We start from the raw sequence: 11,656 nt of genomic DNA, 5'->3' as shown, positions 1-11,656 counted from the left end.
GCCTGACAGAGCCCACTGCTGCTACAGGAGGGCCCACTGGGGCCCAGGACAGCTGTGGTGGGGCCCAAAGGGGCTCACCTGGCTGTGGAATATTGAGGGGGTCCAGCCCCCTCATTGTATTTTTTTTGGGGGGGGGCTCAGTCCCCATGCATAGATGGCATGCCTGGCTTCTTCTCTGTCAGTCTCGGGACAGTCATGGCCCCCTTTTCTGAGAGCAACAGCACATTACCCAGTCCTGTCCCTGCCAGGGGAACGAATGTTTAGATAAATATCCCCTCAAATATCTACAATGCTGTATATTGATTGCTGTTCCTTCACAGTTCCAGTTTGCACTGGCTTATCCTCATTGACATTGAACATGCCCCTTTAAGCATACCCACATTACATTAGATGCCTGGATTGGATATCCACCCTCTCATTTGTTCTAACAAGAGAGGTGTAAAGAGCAGTGTTGGCTGATGCAAGTATTTTTTTTCACAATGATGGGGAGAAAGAAACAGAGAGATGCCCACACAATTTTCAGGGATTGTCTTTTTCCTGCTCTTTTGATTTAATGTATTTCTATACTGCTTTTCATTCAGATGAATTTCAAAGTGGCTTACAAAGACTCTCCTCCCTGCAAGAGAGGGGAGTGGTTGTGGCCGGGAGCCGGACTCCGCCTCAAGCAGGGGGTGTTTGCCCCCTGCCTTCCACTCACCTGGTTGGGCGCCCACGCCCACGGCTAGGCACCCAACCAGGTGCCTTCAAGGGGGCGTGTACAGCAGCCTAAATTGCTGTGGCACCAGCCTCCCGGCCTCAGTGTTCGTCGTCCCGTCGGTGACATCAGGGGAGAGATTATAGTTGGATTAGCATCCACAGGCTCCACCTACTGGTGAATAAACCCCCCTGTTTTAGACTCACCCCTCTCCAAGTGGGTGGAGTCAGCTGACGTAATCCAATGCCTAAGCCAATACCTTTTCACTTGCTGTAATCAATAAAGTTGTGGCCTTTTCTTGCCCATTAACCTTATATCACGTGTCCTTGTGTTTCATTCCACTATGCGGGGATCAGGTCCTTGAACCACAAACAAGAAATAACAGTAACATAACAAAACATAAGAGAACATCACAAATACAGCATAAATAATATAAAATCATTAACAAATCATCAGTAAAGCAATCGCGATCTATAAAGAGCTATCAACAAAATGGCAATTACAAACAAGCTAAAGATCACAAGTGCAGCAAAAGTTATTGCTAACAAAACAATAAAGCATTTATAATCTATAAAACAGTATTCACATTAACAAATAGCAACTAAGAAAACAAGCTAAGCACTGTTAAATTCACACACACACTCCATGCCCCTATGACTTCAGTCTATTCAGTTCCTTAAAGTACACATAAAATACAGCTTTTAGATGTGGCAGCCATTTTGTGTTGTGAAACACTTATTGTGTTATGCCATGTCTCCACAGCAGCCATTTTGTGGTTCCCACAGCACTTTCTCAAGATTCCACACATATGCGCCAGCCCGAATGTCTATCCAATAATAATTTAACAAAAACTATAAACTATCGTCCAAAAAATGGCAATAGCTCTAGTGTTGTTTCATTAGCAGTGTCACCCTCAGTAACAATATGCTTCCTTCCAGGCAGAGAAGTGTGGACACCTTGTGTCCTGATGGAGAGTTTATAATTTCCAGTCCTATTTGCATTTAGTAATTAACAACACAACAGGAAGGGCCAGCTTCAAAGCTAACTTCAGCATTGGCTGGTCCAAAATTTGAAAGTGAGCATATAACCCCGACCTGACTGACAGAAAGGCCCAAAGAAAAATTCTACTGCAAAGTGTCCTTTCCCCCCTCAGGATGAGGGCAGTCAGAAATCAATCAGCTTGAGGGAGGAAAGCTATCTGGGATTGTTCTTATCAAGGTGATGAAAGCATGCTGATTTTAAAGCCTTGCAGCTTTCCACATCTTAAAGCTCAGCAAACTAAGATCAATGCAGAGTAGGGAAGAAATGTGGGTTTTTTTTAGTTTTCTTTTGAATTTGCCTGTTGAAACTTTTATATCTCTGTCAATTAAAAACAATACTTTGGGGGGAGCTCTAAACTGCTTTGAACTGGAGTGGTTCTGAACTGAAGCATGTTCAATAATCCATGTGCCTAAACACTTGAACAACCTTATGTAGAATAGGTATTGAGATTGGAAATACCTGCATGGGCTTGTGAAACAGAAGAAGTAGGCGCTTCTAAGTAATTGATATAAAGGTGACCTAATGGGAGGGAAAAGCAATAGTTGAGAGGTGGAAGCTAGGTCCTGCATGCAGAACATTAAATCCCTGCCATCTCCATTTTAAAAAGGAGCAGAAAAGAACTGCTGGTTATCAAGCAAGACTCAACTAGATGGACAAATAGTTTGGCTTCTATAATGGTTTGGGAAGGACCATAGTTCAGTTGCAGAGTTGCATGCAGAAGGTTGCGTGTGTAGGTCCCCAGACCACCCCTCAAATAATTTCACACATAACATGTAATTTTAGTTTTGGTTTTGGGGCACTATTTTGGCCACAACTTTATTAAAATACAAAATCAGTGAGTGGTTGTTTAGACATTGGTTATGACTATCTGTCCCCCTGCCTGGGACAGAACTGACATTCCGAGCTCCGATCAGAAGCCAGTAGAAAGGAAAGCCAATGTTGGGGATCAGTTGAGCTGAGCGTCAGTCCCACGCCGCTCACCCAACCAGCTCCCCAAGGCTTGCCGGCCCTGGTCCCATGACAGGGATTGGACGAAATCGTGGCAAGCCCCAGGATTCCTTTAACGGAATTCCCTTCAGCACAATTGGAGGGGCAGGCACAGCCTATCCTGACCCCTCCACCACCAGCTTTTTATAACCAATGCCTAACCACAACCTTACAAGTTGTGACGAATTGCTCAGTAGTGGGCAAAAACCAAATGGCACCAGCCAATCAGCCAAATGACAAAATTCCTACTAGGCCCCTGCACCAAGGCAGATGACCCCATGACAGGCAAAGCAAGATCAACCGGAAAACAGGGCGGGCGGGCGGGTGATCCAATGCACTCTGCAAAAGAGAAAGTAAAACCAGAGTGCTCCAATATTTAAAGACCATGGTCCCACCCACCAATTTGCTACATACAATTTGCCCCAGCAACCCGGTTATCCAATCAATGCACCAAGCAACAACCATTAACCTGCCTGGCACCACAGGGCTGGCTCAGCGGCCCACACTGCAACATGCGCTTTCATTTAATTGGAGAACGCGCTTTGCCAGACTCTAGGTAGGTCTAAGAGGGTCCTCAGCATGAGACTCTGCAGCACTAGACAGAAAAAGTTTGACTTGGCATAAGGCAGCTTTTTATGCTCCTAATGCAGTTTCCTTTCCTATCACTCTTTCTTTGGAGGAGAATTGCCATACAGAGATCTGATGGCAGCAGATTTACTCGATGATAAAAGTAGCTGTGTTTGTTTATAGGGTTGGAATTAAATGAGCCGAACTGTGGCTCATAGAAACTGAACTAAGATGTTCAGCATTCAACTAATATTTGCATCTTTCCTGACAGTCTAGCTAATGTTTTAACAACTGAACAAGCACCAGCTGACAATATCTAAACAAGCCATGATCAACCCGTCATAGAATGTTGATATATTGGTAAACTAACTTATAGTGTGGTCCTAGAAGAATTCTAGTGTCCAAGGTCACTTCCAATTCTATTTTTCTACATTTCCTGTTCATTCGCTTATTATACCTGTGGAGGGATTGCAGGGCATGGGCACCACCTTTGCCCCTGACCTTTCAGTGTTACATGGGAAGGGAAGGTCTAAAGTGGTATGTTTGATTGAATGAAATTAAAGTCCTCCCCACAATCAGAACCATCAATGTATGCCTGGCTGGAGAGAGCAGGAGTGGTTCCTTGTACAGATAGAATTAGTGAATGTCTGAATAAGGCTTATGATCACTCAGGAGCTTTGTTTATGTTTACTCAAGAACCAGGAAGGAGAACTGTAGTTACAGCCTGATTCCATGCCTGCCGAGTGGGAGTAGGGATGGGGCATGGGGGCAGAAATTCAATTCAGTTCACTTTCGAAGACAAATCTATCAAAGTCACACTTGCCTAAACATTATGCGAACTGAAACACAGTGATCCTCTGAAGTTCTCTGAATATAATGTAATATGTGTATATGGAAGTAATATAATATGTGTATATTGGGGAAATGTAGAGATTTGTGAAATTAACATACAAAAGAAATGTTATTGGGGAAAGTGCTCGCAAGAATTTGTACATTAGTCAAACCTGCAGATAAGGCGTTCATCAGGAGAATTTTCATGGAAATGCTGATGAAATTTCGTAAGGGTTTTTTTTAAATTAAAAAATGAATGAATGAATTTATTGGACTTAGCAGAACATTAGATACCATGCAATGGATCTAGATGTATAAATCTGGTCACAATCTGAATAAAAATTTGCAATGAATGCAGAGGTGTGAAATGCAGAATTTAGAGATTAAAAATGCAGAAGTTAGAAGGGAAGACCTTGTCCCCATAATCCCACACCTCAGTCAAGCCTGAAATTGCCCTTCGCATGTAAGTCTTCATTAGAAATGAAGAACTTTAAAGGGAGGAAAAAATCCCCATATTACAAATGATCAAACACTTTAATTGGCATGGTTTGGGATAGAGCCAAAATGAATGTGCACTGGGGGGAAAATGCAGTAAATGATGCTGATAGCAGAGGAGGTGACCTTAGAAAAAATGTAGTGGCAATTTTGTTAATACTGCCCAATTAATAGCAACATTGAAGATAACCTTGAATGACTAAACCAGAATAGTTCCTTGTCCATAATGAGATGAATAGCAAAGTTAAATGACATCATTCTTCTGAAAAAGATTCCGTGTACAAAAATCAGGAGCCATATGCCAGTTTGAATCGTTCTTGTACAGGTGCACCAACAATTCTATTCACTTTTACTCAGAAGTAAAGCTGCAGTTCTAAACCCCAATCCATGGTGCTGGAGACAGTCAAGATTTAGTGCAGTCTTTGTACAATAGTCTCTGCTGGCCTTGGCTAGTTGGTCGGCTGAGATCTGCCACTGCAGAGACCCTTGCTTCAGCTGCAAAAATGGGGCACAGGACATGCTACGGAAAATGCAACAGAAAAAATGAAGCATTACAAGTCCAAAGAAGGACTAGCTATGGATCCATTGGAGCTTAGGCCAATTAGGAATGGGGGAGGAATTTGCAGGATATTGATCCAATCTGATGCTTCCAAACTTATTGGGGATTGGAACACAACTCCCAGATAGATTATGCATTCATCCAGATTTTGCAGCGGATTTTCCGTGTGCAGGAAGTGCATGCAAAACAACATACTTAGTATACAAGACATGCATAAAACACATTTTTAATGGATAAATGCCCCAAAAAGTATTGGAGGGAAATGTGTATTTATGGAAATTTTACTTTAAGAAGTATGAAAAAAAGCAATGGGATGGAACAGCACACAGTGGTACAGAATGGCACCCAACAGGGTGGAACAGACACATGATTGGACCTATGGTTGGGTCTGAAGGCCCAAGGTACCACCTTGCTGAAACTAAGCAGCTCTGCAGTAAGCAGGTCTGTAGTTGGTCAGCGTCTGGATGGGTGACCACCTGGGAACCACATGTAGGCGAATTTGGATTCCATGATGGAAGAAAAGTGGGATATCAATGTAAGGAGATAAAAAAATATAAAAAATATGGCATTACTCACTCAGCTCATCCCTAAGGCCAATCCACTTTTTGGGAAAGCCTGGAACTGGTATAGAAGAGAAGAGAAGAGAAGAGAAGAGAAGAGAAGAGAAGAGAAGACTCCTTCCACCTTAACCAGCAGGAGCTTGTAGGATCCGCTGCTCTGCTCCTCACTTCTCCTGCCCCTCTTAGGATTGCTCTGCTGTTCACTCTTTGTTTACTAAAGGTAAAGATAAAGGGACCCCTGACCATTAGGTCCAGTCGTGGCTGACTCTGGGGTTGCGGCGCTCATCTCGCTTTATTGGCCGAGGGAGCTGGTGTACAGCTTCCGGGTCATGTGGACAGCATGACTAAGCCGCTTCTGGCGAATCAGAGCAGTGCATGGAAATGCCATTTACCTTCCCGCCGGAGCGGTACCTATTTATCTACTTGCACTTTGATGTGCTTTCGAACTGCTAGGTTGGCAGGAGCAGGGACCGAGCAACGGGAGCTCACCCCGTCACGGGGATTCACACTGCCGACTTTCTGATCGGCAAGTCCTAGGCGCTGTGATTTAACCCACAGCGCCACCCGCGTCCCTTTGTTTACTAGGGCTCACCTAACTGTGAATATGATTGCATCCTAGTAGCAGAACCACTGGGAGTCAACTGCAATAAGCTCAATGGAACTTTCTTCTCAGGGTGATGGATAGGATTGCATTGCTAATCTCAGTCTGCAGGTATTTCTGGTTCTTTTCATTGCTTATTCTTTTGCAGATAATTCAAAAGCTACAAGTACTGTGATTCTGCACACTTATGCTTAGGGAAAATACACCCTTCTCAGCACTGTACCAATTTATAATAGCCAGCTCTGGCCTCAAGTGGTAGAGCGAAATTTTCAAAAGGATAAATGTTGTTTTTCAGGACAAAGTGTGTATTCAGTGCATGTCATGTGTTTATATAGCCTGCTAATTGGAAAGCTTTCAAATATTAAAAATAATTGTTAACAGCTCTAATAGCCTTTCATTTAGAGAAATGAGAGAGTTTTCCAAAAAATTAAATAAATCTCCAGTTGCCTACCTCAGTACTGTTGACATTAGCCATATTCTTTGTTTTAGTTCTTACCTCCTTAGACATATCCGGTTAATAGCTTTGTGGCACAAACACTTAGGACTTCGGGGATATTAATTAATAGCAAGCAAACCAAAGAATAAAATCAATTTATTCTCTCGATATATTAACATTCTTAAATGTTCCTCCATATTCTGCAGATTGATCTATAACAAGCACATTTTCCTTGGCAATTGGAAAGTTTACTGAAACCACATGTGTGTGGTTTTTCCTGTAACCAGTGGAGGCTGACCCATTAGGAGAATGGGGCCCTGCCCCATCACCCTCAACTAGCCGTACCTGGCAGACAGCACTGGCTTTCAACTTCCTACTCCTTGGTGTCAGTGTCACCCTTGCAGAACCCAGCAGGGAGAAAGAGGTACAAAACTACAATCAGTTGGTTCTGCCTATACTAATTGAATCTAGTGTCACCTACTGTAGCCGTCTGCCCTACCAGCCCTAATGAGCACCAGCCTATTTTTTTAAAAGCCCAAGCAAATTAAAATACAGCCACAGAAGATGTATTCTAAAGAACAAAGTGGGGTGAGAGACTTCCGGCCTCTCCCCTCTCTTCTTCATCAATTAAATGTAATCTATATAAACAATTATATCAGTAGTGAGATGTGCTATGGCACAGAGATGTTGAGCCACCCTCCTGACACCAGTATTACTGTTGTTGACCTGGATGGGGCAGAACAGGGGGGCAGTGAGGCTAGGGAGCACAGGCACACTGGCATGGACCTCATCAACAAGGTAGTGCTCCCAGTGGTGCACCCAAATGTCATGGTCCTAGTGTATGGTGTGAGGACACATGAAGCCACCACCTTGCTTAAGTTAAGCAAGTCTGGCCCAGTTCACTGCTTGGATAGCTGACCACCAGAGAACCATATGGATGTTACATTGGCTTTTCTGCAGAGTCTTACCATTGATGGGGTGGAAATTTGTACTGTGCCCTGAAATATTAAATCTTAAGCATCTTAGATCTTTCTAAGGAAAAACTCAGTTCCCCATGAATTATAAATGCCAAAAAAAGAAGCCTCTTACTGTAGAAAGAGTGCATAACATGTTTACACAATTGTACTACAATGCCTATTTTAATCATAGAAACATGACCATAAGTGGCCATTGTATTTCTTATAGAATGTATTTTGTCGTTTCAGCCTTGGAAATGAGTTGAAAGTACACTGTTGCCAGCATTTATTTGGAACATTTATATTTTATATTCCCCTTTCTTCCATGATGGAATGAAAGTTCGCATGGGGTTGCCAAAGAGTCTCCCATCCAAATGCTAACAAGACCACAGCCAGCTTAACTTCAACAAGGTAGCTTATTGCATGGCCTCAGACAATGAACTGGGACCTCTGTAGAGGTTGAGAAGCAAGGAACTCACAAAAGCATTCAGGGAGAAAATAAAAAATTCATGGATCATAATGCTATCAGTGGGACGCGGGTGGTGCTGTGGGTTAAACCACAGAGCCTAGGACTTGCCGATCAGAAGGTCGGTGGTTCAAATCCCGGTGATGGGGTGAGCTCCCATTGCTCGGTCCCTGCTGCTGCCAACCTAGCAGTTTGAAAGCACGTCAGAGTGCAAGTAGATAAATAGGTACCCCTCCGGCTGGAAGGTAAATGGCATTTCCGTGCACTGCTCTGGTTTGCCAGAAGTGGCTTAGTCATGCTGGCCACATGACCCGGAAGCTGTACACCGACTCCCTTGGCCAATAAAGCGAGATGAGCACCGCAACCCCAGAGTCGGTCACGATTGGACCTAATGGTCAGAGGTCCCTTTACCTTTATCTTAATGTTCTCAGTGTCTACTAGTCATAATGCCTATGCTGTGTCTCCATGGTCAGAAGCCATTGTATGCTTCCAGTTGATAGAAACCACATGGCAGGGGGAGTGTTCTTGTATTTAGCTCCTGCTTGTGGGTTTCCCACAGGCATCTGATTGGCCAGTATGAAAACCAGAAGTTGGACTAGATGGGCTACAGCAGGCTTCCTCAACCTCGGGCCTCCAGATGTTTTGAGACTACAGTTCCCATCATCCCTGACCACTGGTCCTGCTAGCTAGGGATCATGGGAGTTGTAGGCCAAAAACAGCTGGAGGGCTGAGGATGAGGAAGCCTGGGCTATAGGGCTGATTCAGCAGGTTCTCCTCATGTTCTTAACTAACCTATAACTATTTAGTTTACACATGTCTAACTCCCTGTTGCTGTCATGCACAAAGGATTGCTCCAAGAATGTTTACAGTGTACTGTGTACATTTCACCCTCTCTAGTGGAATATTTCCAGTTATCTTTATGTCACCTTTCTAGTGCAAGTACTTGAAATTTCATGGAAAGGTTAAAATAACTAACATTTCACTTTTTAAGTACTCCAAATTTTTCTATCACATGGCAGAGTTTTGCAAATGGAAGATAAATGGCCATTTATTCTTCTAATGCACATAGTTCAGCACATCTTACTAAAAATGAAAATAACTATTTTATTGCTGAGACTACACAATTCTCCTCTATATTGTGGAAGCAATTTTCCAATGTTTTATCACTTGATCACATTGAAAACTCAAATTATTATTCATTTCTGCTCATGCAACTAAACCACAAATAGCATAGTTGGCCATTCACAGCCTAGGGAAGAAGAAAATATAATAAATCTTCAATTTATTTATCATTATTTTTTTCTGGATCCTTTTCCCTATTTCAGCATAGATTATAGCAGCCACTCGGGACAAAACACCAACCAAATTACACCATTATTTTTTGTGTAGGTCCTTGGATACTGTTTTCAAAAAGAGACCACTAAATTTATCTGGACTAGAGAGCTTGCTACATAAGATTGATCAAATTGAGAATGTGTTATCTGTACAGTGAAGCCTCCCACAAAATTCAATTCCTATTGTTTGAAGACAAGGGTGCTAAAAGGAGCTTGTGGTTTTTTAGAGATACACCAGCTATGAGCAAGTAGTAGCAAATTAGTCATGTGAGTACTGCAGATATGAATTACAAGCCCTGGAATGCATGTCAGTAAATGTGTTGTGCCAGAATGAGTAGAACAGGCATGTCCAAAGTCCGTTTGGGGGGCTTAATCCGGCCCACAAGTCAGTTTAATCCAGCCCCCACAGGCAGTCCCTTCCCGTGGTTCTGAAAAAAGGTCAATCACTTTGGGGCTTAGCAACTTGAATCTTTAAAAAAGCTCAACAACAACTTTGAGATCAAGTTGTAAAATGCCAAAATGCAGTTCTTTTATTTTTATTTTCTCATTTATTTATTAGATTTATATACCATCTATCATCAAAAGATCTCAGAGCAATTCACAAGATAAAAACACAAGATAACACAAGATCAAAGCACAAATAAATAGTTAGGTAGATAGACTGACATGAACGCTAGGGAAGAATCCAAATTAGCACTGAGTTAAAGTGCCTTAGAGGTGTAATAGTTGCACTAGTGGAATGACTTGCACAAGGGAAGGTGCAGGAAGCCAGCGTGTTTCTCACGACTGGTTGCACCACAGATTGTTGAAGGCCCAGTACTTCACATTGTGCAGTCTGCTGCACAACTGGTTGCACAACAACATTGTGCAGTCTGCTGCACAACTGGTTGCACAACAAGCTTCATATGGAGCCACTTTGTGCTGGATTTCATACTGGGCACCACTCTTTTTCTCGTTCTTATGCTGGCGCAACAGCCCTTGCGCTGGAGGTCAGGGAACATTGAACCCCAGCTGTACGCCATAGTGCCACATCTGATTGCCAGTATAAATGAGGCAGTCATGAACATACAAAGCATAAATAAAGGGAATGACGTGACATCAATAAGGCTTCCATTTTCCCCAAACAAACAAGGCTTTTGATGGGGCCAGCAGAGAGCAAAGTGGGCTATGTTACAAGATTTTACCAGGCACAGAGAAATAATTCTTGGGCACTGAAGACTTACGAAGAAATGTACCCATACTTTGGGAGTGTACATATACGGCTTAATATAACCCCTGTTCCTTTGCAAAGATGCCTTTAAAACTGGTAGCTCAATGTTAAATATTCACAAGGTGAGTGACACCAGATCCATTATAATTAAATCATATTAGAATCACTGAACTGAATCATTTTATAGCTTTACAATTATCTTGCAGACAATGTACTCAGTAATTTTTGCTAAATGCTTAAGTATCCAATTTGACCTGAAGGGTGCTGTTTTCGACTTGCATGATGGCTAAATATATTAATGTCCCAGAAAACGTTTCATACTCCATTTATTGTAAAATATACCATTTTTAATAGGTGGCATTGTAAAACTTAATGCTAAGATGTATTCTGTTCTAGTAGCATTTACAAAAGTTCAGGCAGTGGCTCCATCCAAAGTTTCATTCATATTTCTAATATTTGTAAAACTACGTGTCCATTGAATTTCTTATGTACATGGATTTATTTTAAGCTATCAAACTTTTAGAGAGACAGTAATTATTTTGATATCCAGTTATTATATTTTCTTGCAAATACAATTGTATGGCTTTCGCAGAACCGCATAACACCGTACTTCCTATACACTTAAGAAAAATAACTGTGATTTATCTAAGCACTTTAAATTTGAATATTATTGAGGGGGATTCCAGAATGTTAAATAGTAAAAAAGAAGAAGAAAAAACAATTGTCACTGAGGGGGTTTTATTTATTATTTAAAGGGTTTCCTTATTTCAAGAAGGGAGTGGCTGAGTTCTTCTCAGTGGTGTGGGCTAAGCTACTTCTGATTGAAAGTGGAAACTCACATTATAGAAGGCTATAATTATAGAAATATCCTTAATTAAGTTTTAATTGTTTTTATTACTTCAATCCATCTCAAATCATT

At 42.0% G+C, this 11,656-nt stretch overlaps 1 long non-coding RNA gene across 1 annotated transcript; it reads left to right on the top strand.

The window, feature by feature from the left end:
* Window positions 1-6,373: 6,373 nt before the first annotated feature.
* On the top strand, window positions 6,374-9,656 carry LOC310703574. Its single transcript, XR_014524266.1, has 3 exons — window positions 6,374-6,446; window positions 7,977-8,138; window positions 9,583-9,656. It is a non-coding gene; the product is annotated as an uncharacterized lncRNA (long non-coding RNA).
* The last annotated feature ends 2,000 nt before the right edge of the window (window positions 9,657-11,656 follow it).

The sequence above is a fragment of the Podarcis liolepis genome (assembly GCF_965112155.1).
Source record: "Podarcis liolepis genome assembly, chromosome: 3".
Classification (NCBI taxonomy): Eukaryota; Metazoa; Chordata; class Lepidosauria; order Squamata; family Lacertidae; genus Podarcis; species Podarcis liolepis.
Note: the sequence above shows the minus strand (reverse complement) of the source record. Positions and strands in the feature narration are given on the sequence as shown.